The sequence below is a fragment of the Pan troglodytes genome, chromosome 9 (assembly GCF_028858775.2).
Source record: "Pan troglodytes isolate AG18354 chromosome 9, NHGRI_mPanTro3-v2.0_pri, whole genome shotgun sequence".
Classification (NCBI taxonomy): domain Eukaryota; kingdom Metazoa; phylum Chordata; class Mammalia; order Primates; family Hominidae; genus Pan; species Pan troglodytes.
This window is the reverse complement of record NC_072407.2, coordinates 84,902,955-84,915,605: the sequence shown is the minus strand read 5'-3', so window position 1 is coordinate 84,915,605 and position 12,651 is coordinate 84,902,955. Positions and strand designations below refer to the sequence as shown.

The 12,651-nt window shown below is 42.2% G+C and overlaps 1 protein-coding gene across 7 annotated transcripts in view; it reads left to right on the top strand.

Annotated features, from left to right (window-relative positions):
• PRCP (prolylcarboxypeptidase) overlaps positions 1 to 12,651 on the top strand; it is a 77,292-nt gene that overhangs the window by 15,174 nt on the left and 49,467 nt on the right. Inside the window, exon 1 of one of the 7 annotated variants that reach the window (XM_016921722.3) lies at positions 1,600 to 1,663. The exons of the other annotated variants lie outside the window; for them this stretch is intronic. The gene's annotated coding sequence lies outside the window, so the exon portion shown is untranslated. Of the gene's footprint in view, positions 1 to 1,599; positions 1,664 to 12,651 lie in introns of those variants that run through there. 7 annotated transcript variants of the gene reach the window in all.

The window sequence follows — 12,651 nt, the reverse complement described above, 5'->3', positions numbered from 1 at the left end:
AAAGCAAGACCCTGTCTTTAAAAAAATACAAAAATTAGCCAGGCGTGGTGGTGTGCACCTGTGGTCTCAGCTACTTGGGAGGCTGAGGCAGGAGGATCACTTGAGCCTAGGAGGTCAAGGCTGCAGAGAGCTATGATTGCACCACTGTACTCCAGCATGGGCGACAGAATGAGACCCTGTCAAAAAATTTAAGAATTAAAAAAATTCAGGAATTTCATGGCTGATTTAGAGATATTAACCCATATTAGACAGTAATAAAGTTGAAGAATAAGCAGAATTTTAATGCTCCTAACACCAGGTTGGGTAATTTTGGACAGCAAAAATATAATGGAGATTTCAATTATACAGAACTTTCTTCTGACTTTGACTTTGTGTTACAGAAAGAAGAGATTTAAATTAATGGGAACTATGTTAGCATCAGAAGGGGACTATGAAAACTTCTAAAATAACTCTATGAGTTATTTTGGATAGCTCTATATATTCATTGAGTGAAGGATGTTAAGAGACCTCCATTGACTATCACAAAAAGGTCCTATCCAAGGGAATAAAGGAAGATACATCTTTGGTGAGGCAGGAGTTAAGTCACTACTATAGAACTTTCTCTCCTGAAGCTTGGTGCTCAGTCCATGAGCAAATTATCCATTTTAAGCTTTCCCAACAGCTTGAGTATAAAATTTAGCTTGGAATAAGTTATAGAGTTTGTGTAAAAGTCTCTAATCCATGCTGCATGGACTGGTCACTGCCATGTATTCATCTTTCACTCTTGGAAGAGTGAAAGGTCCTTGCATGTCCCTCTCTTGCATTCTGCTTTTGAAAGTCTACCAGCTCTTAGACTAGGGAGTCAAATCTGATTAACTGTACCTAAGTATTTTGTTTTCTTTAAAAGCCTGGAGACTGGTCTTATTTTTAACATGTTGTTTAGAATAAAAATACGTTCTTCTATTTAATAAAGTGTATAATTTAAAAGGATATTAGACTGAAAATTTAAGCTAGTCTCCTTAACCACATTTATGAGAAGCCTGGCTGTTTGGACCATGATTGTAGTTGTATTATTCTGCCATCTAAGGGGAAATAAATAGTCCCTTGAGATGTGGGTTTATAATCTTCAGCATGTGGAACAATGAAAGTGATGTCACAGGTTATTTAAAAAATAAAATATCCAAAGCACTCATGTTATATTTCTGCAATATGTACCATTCCTCATAGCTCAGTTATTTATACAATGAGGAATGTATATTAAATATATATTACACATGTCACAGCATTGGTGACTATAACTGAACAGAAAGGAAAAAGAAAAACATGTCATATACCAGGCCACATCATATTTGGTGTATAAGAGGTTCTTACTGTCACCAAGACACTACCCTGTTTCTGTTATCTGTTCCAAGATAGCTGCCATTAAAAAAGTAATTTTACTTTGCAAGTCATGGTTTCTTAAGTGACCACTCAGAACAAATTGCTGAAGTTTTATATCATATTTTTTCTTTCACATGACAATATTGAGCACTGATGACATATATTGTTTGAGCTGGGAGGTGTGTGCTAGTAATACCTTGCAAAATATATTAGTAATAAATCAAGCCCTTACTTCCTGCAGGCCCTTGCTGCTGGGCAGTTGCACATATGTATTATCCAACTAAATCATTACAAGACTCCTCTGGTAGGTGTTATTTTTTTCATTCTGCATTTGAGAAAACAAGCTGAAAGCCATGAACTTGGTTAAGTAGCTAATAAATGGCCAAGATGGCACTGAAAGTCAGGTCTGTCTGCAAATTCCCTTCTTTTTCCACTACATCAGAACATTTGTGGTCTTCAGAAGGAGGGAAAAAAGGGTTTTAAAAGGTGCCTTGGTACAGATTAAATTTTATTAGTACAAAAGTATGTGTGTTTATATGTTTAAGACTTGACACAACTGGATTTTTTGTAGTTGTTGAGACAGGGTCTCACTCCCAGGTGGGAGTGCAGTGGTGTGATCATGGCTCACTGCAGCCTCGACATCCCGGGCTCAATCAATTCTCCCATCTCAGCTTCCTGAGTAGCTTGACTACAGGTATGACCATTATGCCTGGCTAATTTTTGTATTTTTTTGTAGAGATGGGGTTTCTACAGGTTGCCCAGGTTGGTCTCGAATTCCTGGGCTCAAGTGATCCTCCTACTCAGCCTCCCAAAGTTCTGGGATTACAGGCCTGAGCCACTGTGCCCAGCACAAATGATATTTTTGATAAGTTTTCCTGATGGCATATGACCAGCATGTTTGGCCAGCATCATTGTGATTGAATAATCTAATTTAAACCAGGAACTACAACCCAAACAATGGCTGTGATTCAGCAGATAGGAAAGTAAGGAAGTACTTGTTATCATTTGTCAGTGAATTTATATTTTTATGCAGCTTGAACTGTGGGTCACACTGCAGACACTGTCCTTTAAAACTGTCGGAAATCTCTGCCTCTTCCTGAGCACTGATGGCCTCTTCCTTTGAGGGAGCAGCTCATACAACAATTTTGGAAAGTAGCGGTGATGACTCTCTTCTCCTTGGCGTTGAGTGTTTCCTTCCTCTTGAACAATTGGCTCTAGATGACAGTGACCAGTGCAGACTAAAACAGGCTGTGGTTTGCCTTTTTATGTAGTCTAATTTCTAAAAAAACAACAACCCTTTAAAAGAGATGGGAATTTACACTTACCAACCACCCTTCTGTGATTTCATTAAGCAACCTTGGGTCACACTCATCTGTGCATCTGAGAGGCCTGCAGCAGCACCAAGTCTCATCTTTGCTTACACACATCTAACAAGTGCAGTCAACACTAATTGATGTTGTGAATTTATTTTTACGTGCTTTATTTTTAAATTCCAAACTGACTGACCCCTGCCTCTCAGGATATCTTGAATGCCCATCCCTTGCTTAGCTAGTGTAGGCTTAGACAATGCAAATATATTTTAGGATCAACCTTTAAAAACATAATCAGAGAAATAAATCTGCCAGAAAAACTCTAATATTTATTATTTATTGTTATTTATTATTGACACTCTGTGCCAGACATTACACATTTGTCATTTCATTATTTTGTACACAGTATATTGGGTTGTGGCTTACATAGTGCTGCTGTCTGTCAGCTTGGAATGGTTTGTCTTCCTCCTTTCTCTCCCTAGCAAACTCCTGTTCATCTTTCACTGCTCAGGTCTTGTATCACCTCTTGTTAGGAACTGCTTTGCCTCCCTCCCATGGGCTGGGTAACTGACTACTATATTCTTTGTGCCTCTTATTGCACTTTATAGCTACTTCGATGCTGCTACTCTGGATCGCATTGCTTTATTTACTTATATGTTGGTATCCTGTTGGACTGTGAGCAGCCTGAGTGCTAGGACTCCACCCATCAGTGTATCTCAGTGTGTGCCTTCATCAGCTCTTCAGACAAATAACTGGCTCAAGCTGAAGTTATTCTTCTACCATTAGTACTTGGTTTTGTCAACAGTCTGCCAGTATTGTACTACCAATATGGCATAGACACTGGCCAGTAGGAACAGAAGCTAGTCATGGAGTTGAGGCCTTTTGAAGTATCATGGTTCTTTAGGTCTGGAGATCTAAAAAAGGGTCTGTGGCAGTGTGTGTGTGTGTGTGTGTGTTGCACAGGTAGTTTTTCTCCAACTCATATGGAAATATTTCAGTATTTTAAGAACTGGTTCAATATCAGCTTTGGTCCTCCCAGGTAGTGAGTGCCTACAGAATGGGATTCTGTCTGTACTGCTTAGTGTCCCTAATATGGATATCTCAGTGCAACTCAGGTGTCTAAAACAGGTTTAACTTCTACAGCAAATGTTAATGTTATTACATAACACTTCTTTTTAAAACTTCTCTGAATTTTTCACATTACTGTTAATAGTACTGCAGTTGACCCTGGAACAACATGGGTTTGAACTGCACGTGTCCACTTATAAACATTTTTTTTCAATACATCTCTTCTGTCTCCCCTTTCACCTCCTCCACTTCTTCTGCCTCTGCCACCCCTGAGACAGCAAGACCAACCCCTCCTCTTTCTCCTCCTCCTGTTCAGCCTTCTCAAAGTGAAGATGAGGATAAAGACCTTTGTGATGATCTACTTTCACTTAATGAATAATAAATATATTTTCTCTTCCTTAAGATTTACTTAATAACATTTTTACCTAGCTTATTTTACTGTAGGAGTACAGAATATAATACATATACAAAATATGTGTTAATTGACTTTATGTTATCAGTAAGGCTTCTGGTCAATAGTATGTTCTATTAAGTTTTGGGGAGTCAAAAGTTATAGGCAGATTTTTGACCGTTTGTGGGTTGTGGAGGGTGGGTCGGTGCCCCTAATCACCCTGTTGTTCAAGGGTCAGTTGCACTCTCCTGTTCACATGGGATAGAAAACTTTGGAATTTTCTGATTCTCTCACCTTCACATCCAAACCAAAATCCAGTCAATCACCAAGACCTTTCCAAGATTCCATCCTCGTTTCTGCCCCTTCTTTGCTTTCCCAGGGTTACCAGTTTGTACCATATAATTCCAGGCTAACTTATTATAATACCCCCTTCAGTCCCTCTGTTCTTTTAGCTTCAGCCCAGGCCAGCTGGCACCATGTTTTTTTTCTCCTCTCCTTTTGTCCAATCCAGGCTTTATAGGGCCCTGCTTAAACCCCACATCTTCAGAGAAACATTCCCCGCTGACTCAGCCCAGCGGGGGCTGTCCTACCCCCAGGTGCCCTAGTCCTTACTGTCTGTAGCATTTGGATGTTACCTGTGCTCTACTTTGTGAGGCTGCCTGAACTGTAATTACATCTTCAGATGACATTGAACGGGTGGTTGTCCCTCAAGTAGAGAGCACACACGGCCATTAAGTGAGAATTAATACACTCACCGGGGCATAATGGTTCAGGTCACTTAGATTTTTAAGATTTCTTCATAGAAATAATTTCAAATTCTGTAACTTGGTTGCTGAATAGCATGAAATTTTGTTAAAGAAAAACACTATGACCCACTAAATGAATTCCTAACCTACAAATGGATCACAACCTCCATTTTATATAACCCTGATCTAGACCACAAAGGCCTTAAAAAGAAGAATGTTTCTCTCATAATGGAAAGGTAAGACCTGGAAGCAAAAGCCTTTACTATGAGTATAAAGTGTTGCAAGAGAGGCATAAAGCATGCAAGTCTAGAGGAGGGAAAATTGCACAGTGAAAATGACTTCCTATTGTAGGAAGATGATTCTGTTTGTGGGAGCAGGCACTTGGCAGTGGCTTAGCAGTTTATAGGTTTTCCCTTGAAAATTAAGTCATTCCTTGCAGAGGGTTTTTTTTTTTTTTTTTCCTCCATAAGGGCAGATGGGAAAAACACACATTTCCTCCTCTCTAGTTTTCGTTAGGCTTTTATTTATTCACCATTTTGTTTTCCTTCTCAATATTTTTGCTCTTGCATAATAGCAGGGCTTGTTGAGCTTTTCTGATTTGGACTGTGTTTCTAAACACTAAAATGAGCAAAGTGAGGAGGTTCCAAGATGGCCGAATAGGAACAGCTCCAGTCTACAGCTCCCAGCATGAATGATGCAGAAGATGGGTGATTTCTGCATTTCCAACTGAGGTACTGGGTTCATCTCACTGGAGCTTGTCAGACAGTGGTTGCAGCCCATGGAGCAGGGCAGGCCACTGCCTCACCTGGGAAGTGCAAGGGGTCAGGGAATTCCCTTTCCTAGCCAAGGAAAGCCATGACAGACGGTACCTGGAAAATTGGGACACTCCCACCCTAATACTGCGCTTTTCCAATGGTCTTAGCAAATGGCACACCAGGAGATTATATCCTGTGCCTGGCTCAGAGGGTCCCACACCCACAGAGCCTCGCTCACTGCTAGCACAGCAGTCTGAGATCCAACTGCAAGGTGGCAAAGAGGCTGGGGGAGAGGCGTCTGCCATTGCTGAGCTTTGAGTAGGTAAACAAAGTGGCCGGGAAGCTCGAGCTGGGTGGAGCCCACTGCAGCTCAAGGAGGCCTGCCTGCCTGCCTCTGTAGACTCCACCTCTGGGGGCAGGGCATAGCTGAACAAAAGGCAGCAGAAACTTCTGCAGACTTAATTGTTCCCTGTCTGACAGCTTTGAAGAGAGTAGTGGTTCTCCCAGCATGGAGTTTGAGATCTGAGAATGGACAGACTGCCTCCTTAAGTGGGTCCCTGACCCCTGAGTAGCCTAACTGGGAGACACTTCCCAGTAAGGGTCGACTGACATCTCATACAACTGGGTGCCCCTCTGAGACAAAGCTTCCAGAGGAAGGATCAGGCAGCAACATTTGCCATTCTGCAATATTTGCTGTTTTGCAGCCTCCGCTGGTGATACCAGGCAAACAGGGTCTGGAAGGGACCTCCAGCAAACTCCAGCAGACCTGCAGCTGAGGATCCCGACTGTTAGAAGGAAAACTAACAAACAGAAAGGACATCCACACCAAAACCCCATCTGTACGTCACCATCATCAAAGACCAAAGGTAGATAAAACCACAAAGATGGGGAGAAACCAGAGCAGAAAAGCTGAAAATTCTAAAAATCAGAGTGCCTCTTCTCCTCCAAAGGAATGCAGCTCCTCACCAGCAACAGAACAAAGTTGGATGGAGAATGATTTTGATGAGTTGAGAGAAGAAGGCTTCAGATGATTGGCAATAACAAACTTCTCTGAGCTAAAGGAGGATGTTTGAACCCATCGCAAAGAAGCTAACAACCTGGAAAAAAGATTAGACGAATGGCTAACTAGAATAAACAGCATAGAGAAGACCTTAAATGACGTGATGGAGCTGAAAACCATGGCACGAGAACTACGTGATGCATGCACAAGCTTCAGCAGCTGATTCAATCAAGTGGAAGAAAGGGTATCAGTGATGGAAGATCAAATGAATGAAATGAAGTGAGAAGAGAAGTTTAGAGAAAAAAGAGTAAAAAGAAACAAACAAAGCCTTCAAGAAATATGGGACTATGTGAAAAGACCAAATCTATGTCTGATTGGTGTACCTGAAAGTGACTGGGAGAATGGAACCAAGTTGGAAAACACTCTTCAGGATATTATCCAGGAGAACTTCCCAAACCTAGCAAGGCAGGCCAACATTCAAATTCAGGAAATACAGAGAATACCACAAAGATACTCCTCGAGAAGAGCAACTCCAAGACACATAATTGTCAGATTCACCAAAGTTGAAATGAAGGAAAAAATATTAAGGGCAGCCGGAGAGAAAGGTTGGGTAACCCACAAAGGGAGGCCCATCAGACTAACAGCGGATCTCTTGGCAGAAACTCTACAAGAGTGGGGGCCAACACTCAACCTTCTTAAAGAAAAGAATTTTCAACCCAGAATTTCATATCCAGCCAAACTAAACTTCATAAGTGAAGGAGAAATAAAATCCTTTATAGACAAGCAAATGCTGAGAGATTTTGTCACCACCAGGCCTGCCCTACAAGAGTTCCTGAAGGAAGCACTAAACTTGGAAAGGAACAATCGGTACTAGCCACTGCAAAAACATGCTGAATTATAAAGACCCTCAGTGCTAGGAAGAAACTGCATCAACTAATGAGCAAAATAACCAGCTAACATCATAATGACAATGGGGAAGAAGCAAAAGTGGAAACCCTGATAAACCCATCAGATCTCATGAGACTTATTCACTCTCATGAGAATAGCATGGGAACGACCCCCATGATTCAATTACCTCCCCATTTGTCCCTCCCACAACATGTGGGAATTCTGGGAGATACAATTCAAGTTGAGATTTGGGTGGGGACACAGCCAAACCATATCATACCACTCCTGGCCCCACCAAATTTCATGTCCTCACATTTCAAAACCAATCATGCCTTCCTAGCAATCCCCCAAAGTCTTAACTCATTTCAGCATTAACCCAAAAGTCCACAGTCCAAAGTCTCACCTGAGACAAGGCAAGACCCTTCTGCTTATGAGCCTAGAAAATCAAAAGCAAGTTAGTTACTTCCTAGATACAATGTGGGTACAGGTATTGGGTAAATACAGCCATTCCAAATGGGAGAGATTGGCCAAAACAAAGGGGTTACAGGCCCCATGCAAGTCTGAAATCCAGTGGGCAGTCAAATTTTAAAGCTCCAGAATGATCTCCTTTGACTCCAGGTCTCACATCCAGGTCACACTGATGCAAGAGGTGGGTTCCCATGGTCTTGGGCAGCTCCACCCCTGTGGCTTTGCAGGGTACAGCCTCCCTCTCAGTTGCTTTCACTGGCTGGCATTGAGTGTCTGTGGCTTTTCCAGGCTCACGGTACAAGCTGTCAGTGGGTCTACCATTCTGGGATCTGGAGGATGGTGGCCCTCTTCTCACAGCTCCACTAGGCATTGCCCCAGTAGAGACTCTGTGTGGGGGCTCTGACTCCACATTCCCTTCTACCCTGTCCTAGCAGAGGTTCTCCATAAGGGCTCCACCCCTGCAGCAAACTTTTGCCTGGGCATCCAGGCATTTCCATGCATCTTCTGAAATCTAGGCAGAGGATCCCAAACCTCAATTCTTGACTTCTGTGCACCTGCAGGCTCAACACCATGTGGAAGCTGGTAAGGCTTAGGGCTCCCACCCTCTGAAGTCACAGCCTAAGCTCTATGTTGGCCCCTTTAAGCCATGGATGGAGTGGCTAGGACACAGGGCACCCAGTCCCTAGGCTGCACACAGCATGGGGACCCTGGGCTCAGCCCACGAAACCACTTTTTCCTCCTGGGGCTCCAGGCCTGTGATGGGAGGGGCTGCCGTGTGGTCTCTGACATGGCCTGGAGACATTTTCCCCATGGTCTTGGGGATTAACATTAGGCTCCTTGCTACTTATGCAATTTCTGCAGCTGGCTTGAATTTCTCCTCAGAAAATAGGTTTTTCTTTTCTACTGCATCGTCAGGCTACAAATTTTCTGAACTTTTATGCTGTTTCCCTTTTAAAATGGAATGCTTTTAACAGCACCCAAGTCACATTTTGAATGCTTTGCTGCTTAGAAATTTCTTCTGCCAGATACCCTAAATCATCTCTTTCAAGTTCAAAGCTCCACAAATCTCTAGGGTGGGGCAAAATGCCACCAGTCTCTTTACTAAAACATAACAAGAGTCACCTTTGTTTCAGTTCCCAACAAGTTCCTCATCTCCATCTGAGACCACCTCAGCCTGGACCTTGTTGTTCATATCACCATCAGCATTTTTGTCAAAGCCATTCAACAAGTCTCTAGGAGGTTCCAAACTTTCCCACATTTTCCTATCTTATTCTCAGCCCTCCAAACTGTTCCAACCTCTGCCTGTTACCCAGTTCCAAATTTGCTTCCACATTTTCGGGTATCCTTTCAGCAATGCCCCACTCTACTGGTACCAATTTACTGTATTAGTTCGTTTTCATGCAGCTGACAAAGACATACCCGGGACTGGGAAGAAAATGAGGTTTAATTTGACTTACAGTTCCACAGGGCTGGGGAGGCCTCAGAATCATGGCAGGAGGGGAAAGGCGCTTCTTACATGGTGGCGGCAAGAGAAAATGAAGAAGCAAAAGCGGAAACCCCTGATAAACCTATCAGATCTTGTAAGACTTATTCACTATCACGAGACTTGCACAGGAAAGACTGACTCCCATGATTCAATAACCTCCCCCCGGTCTCTCCCACAACACGTGGGAGTTCTGGGGGATACAATTCAAGTTGAGATTTGGGTGGGGACACAGCAAAACTATATCACGTGCCAAATGCAAAAATACACATATGGTTGTGTGTTTTGTTTAATAAAACACACATACTTTTGTGTGTTTTGTTTAATACCACAGTATAAAGTTATTGATGGTTATCAGTCATTGGGAGTACTTTTTGAGCCTTTGCTGTGGTCAGGGACTTGTACACACACCACTTTGAATCCTTGCAACCTTGTAAGGAAGTTATTAGTTTTCCCTTTTATAGATGAAGTAACTGAGGTACACCTAGCTAGAAAGTGGCACAATCAGCATTTCAACGTGGGACTTTCAGGCTATAGAGCTGGGCTCTTTTCACTGTGCTGAGCCAACCTTCAAAACAGTGACAGCACAGTGTGGTGGTGACTGTTCTGGAAGCTGTCATAGGATCAGAGAAGGAGCATTCTCCTTTGGGCCTGGGGTTGTCCTAGAAAACTTTGTAGAGGGGACAGCACTTGAATGAACATTTTGAGGATGAGGTAGTAATTTTTTTTTGTAATGATGCGAGAGAGGAATGCATTCCAGGCAGGAGGAAATCCATGTAGAGAAGGCTGGAGACTTCAGAAAGCGTATGTCCAGAGCATTTCTGGAATATGAAGTGGGAGAGGGCCATGTGGTAGAAGACGAGGCTGGAAAAGAGGTGAGCAGGGTGCCAGGACAGACATTATCAGCTTCTCTTGAGTTTGCCTTTGCTACGGCCTTGTGTACCACTGGTTAGTTGGGTTGTGCCTCCTCTTTGCTGCAATAACAATCACCCTGTTCTCACCCACATTCATAATGTGCATTCCTTATATAGAAATAATTTCTTTGCTTGCTTGTCTCCTCTGGTAGACTGTGGCCTCTTTCAGAGCAAAAAATAAGGCTTTTTATCCTTGTATCCAGTATAGCCAGGCACACAGAGTAAGTACTCAGGAAATGGTGGAACGATGAAAGAGCCTTGTCTTTGCTGAGGAGGCTCAGTATTAATTATAGTCACCTATGTGTTTACAGCTTTTCTACCTTTCAAGGTTGAGTTGGATTTTAACTGAGTAATTGTAGGATCTGTTCACATTTCCTGAGGCTAACACACCTCTGATAGAAAGAAAACAGTCTTGCTGGTAGCCCCACAGGCCTAAAGCAGAGTTAACTGGTGTAGTCTAAGTTCGGGTGAGGTCACTTGGTCTTCAGATGTCACATCATACTTCTCAGTTCTTCCAGTTCAACTCAGGAGTCATTGATGTAGTAAGGCCTGTGCACATTGTGTTTTGCACTTTGTGGATACAGAGATTAGCCAGAAAGGGAGAGGCAGTAAGGCATGGTGGGGAAAACACAGCCTCTCTACTCCATGGGGTTCCTCTGAAGAACAATTGAGATTATTTACATGTAGTCCTAGTTCAGCCCTTACACTATTCACAGGGGCAGGAAGAAATAACACACATGGTGTGTTCAACAGATTCTAACTTTTTTTATACAGGTTTTTTTTTTTACAGTTTTACAGTTTATAACAGTATGGTGGTTATAAGACATGTATGTATAAATAACTACTGTGCAAGGATACATTTGAAAAGATTATAATATAGCTAAAATACCATGAAAGCACAAAGAAGGCAGGAATGCTTCATGAAGGGAGTGGCGTTGAATAGAACCCCCAGGACATTTCACAGGGTAGACGGCTGTGTGGATTAAAGGCTTAACTATTGCCTGCTCCAGGACTTCTTTTCTGACCACCCTATTAGAAGTCGATCTGCCTCTTTTATTCTCTATCAGAATAAAACCTGTACAACTAGTTTCCTTTTTTTTTTTTTTTTTTTTTTTTTTTTTGAGACAGGGTCTCCCTTTGTTGCCCAGGCTGGAGTCCAGTGGTGTGATCACAGTTCATTGCAGCCTTGAACTCCTGGGCTCAGGTGATCCTCCCACTTCATCCTCCTGAGTGGCTGGTACTACAGGTGCATGCCATTATGCCATGCTAATTTTTGTATTTTTTGAAGAGACGGGGTTTTGCCATGTTGCCCAGGCTGGTCTCGAACTCCTTGGCTCAAGTGATCTGCCAGCCTTGGCCTCCCAAAGTCCTGGGATCATGGGTGTGAGCCACCGCACCCAGGTAAAACTTGTACAATTAGTTCTAAGTTCTTATTTGTGTATTTGCTTGTTTGTTTTTTGTTTCCTGTTGTCTGTCACCAGACTATAAGCCCTGTGTGGGCAGTGACCATATCTAGCTTGTTCACTGTTGTTATACTCTAGTACTTATCCCATGGTAGGCACTCAAGAAATACTTACACATCCCACTAACTCTGGGAAGTTGTTGATTATCTGGTGTTGTGGTGGCAAAACCACCTGAAAGTAATCAAAGGAAGCCACTTGGTTACATTTGAACTTGTTGTTATTGTTCTGAGCTTTTTGGTTTCTGCTGAGGATATCCTTTTCCCTTCCTTTATCTTTTTTACAGCGCCATTATCATTTAGACCGGATGAATGTGCAAAACAATGAGTAGTCTGTAGAGTGTATCTTTAAGATAATGATAAAAAGTCCCTGGAGGACATTTTATAGTGAAATCAGGACTGCAAATTTGATGTTGGAGTTTCCAGGGAGGAAAAAACTTAGACATTACTTTCCTCAGCTGCTTCCTTTGGTGGATGCTATTCATGTGGGGATTTTGTAAAGTTTAATTTTCCAGAGTGCTTTAACATCATGTATTTTTCAATGTGATAAAAAAATTTATTTTAAAGCAGTCTCTGAAAAGAGGTTGTAGGTTTTCTGTTTCAGTGGTTCTCATGGTATCATTCACAGAAGATTCTCCATGGAAGAAGAAGAGTTGTATTTTAGCATTATGTTGTAATACTATGTTTATATGTACTTTTTCTTTTTTAAACATGTAGTTTATTAATTCATCAGAGGTAACCAGTGAAGATTGTGGCTGCTGATGTCTTTTATCTCACCAGGGTGGAACGGGACCTAAACATTTGAGAACA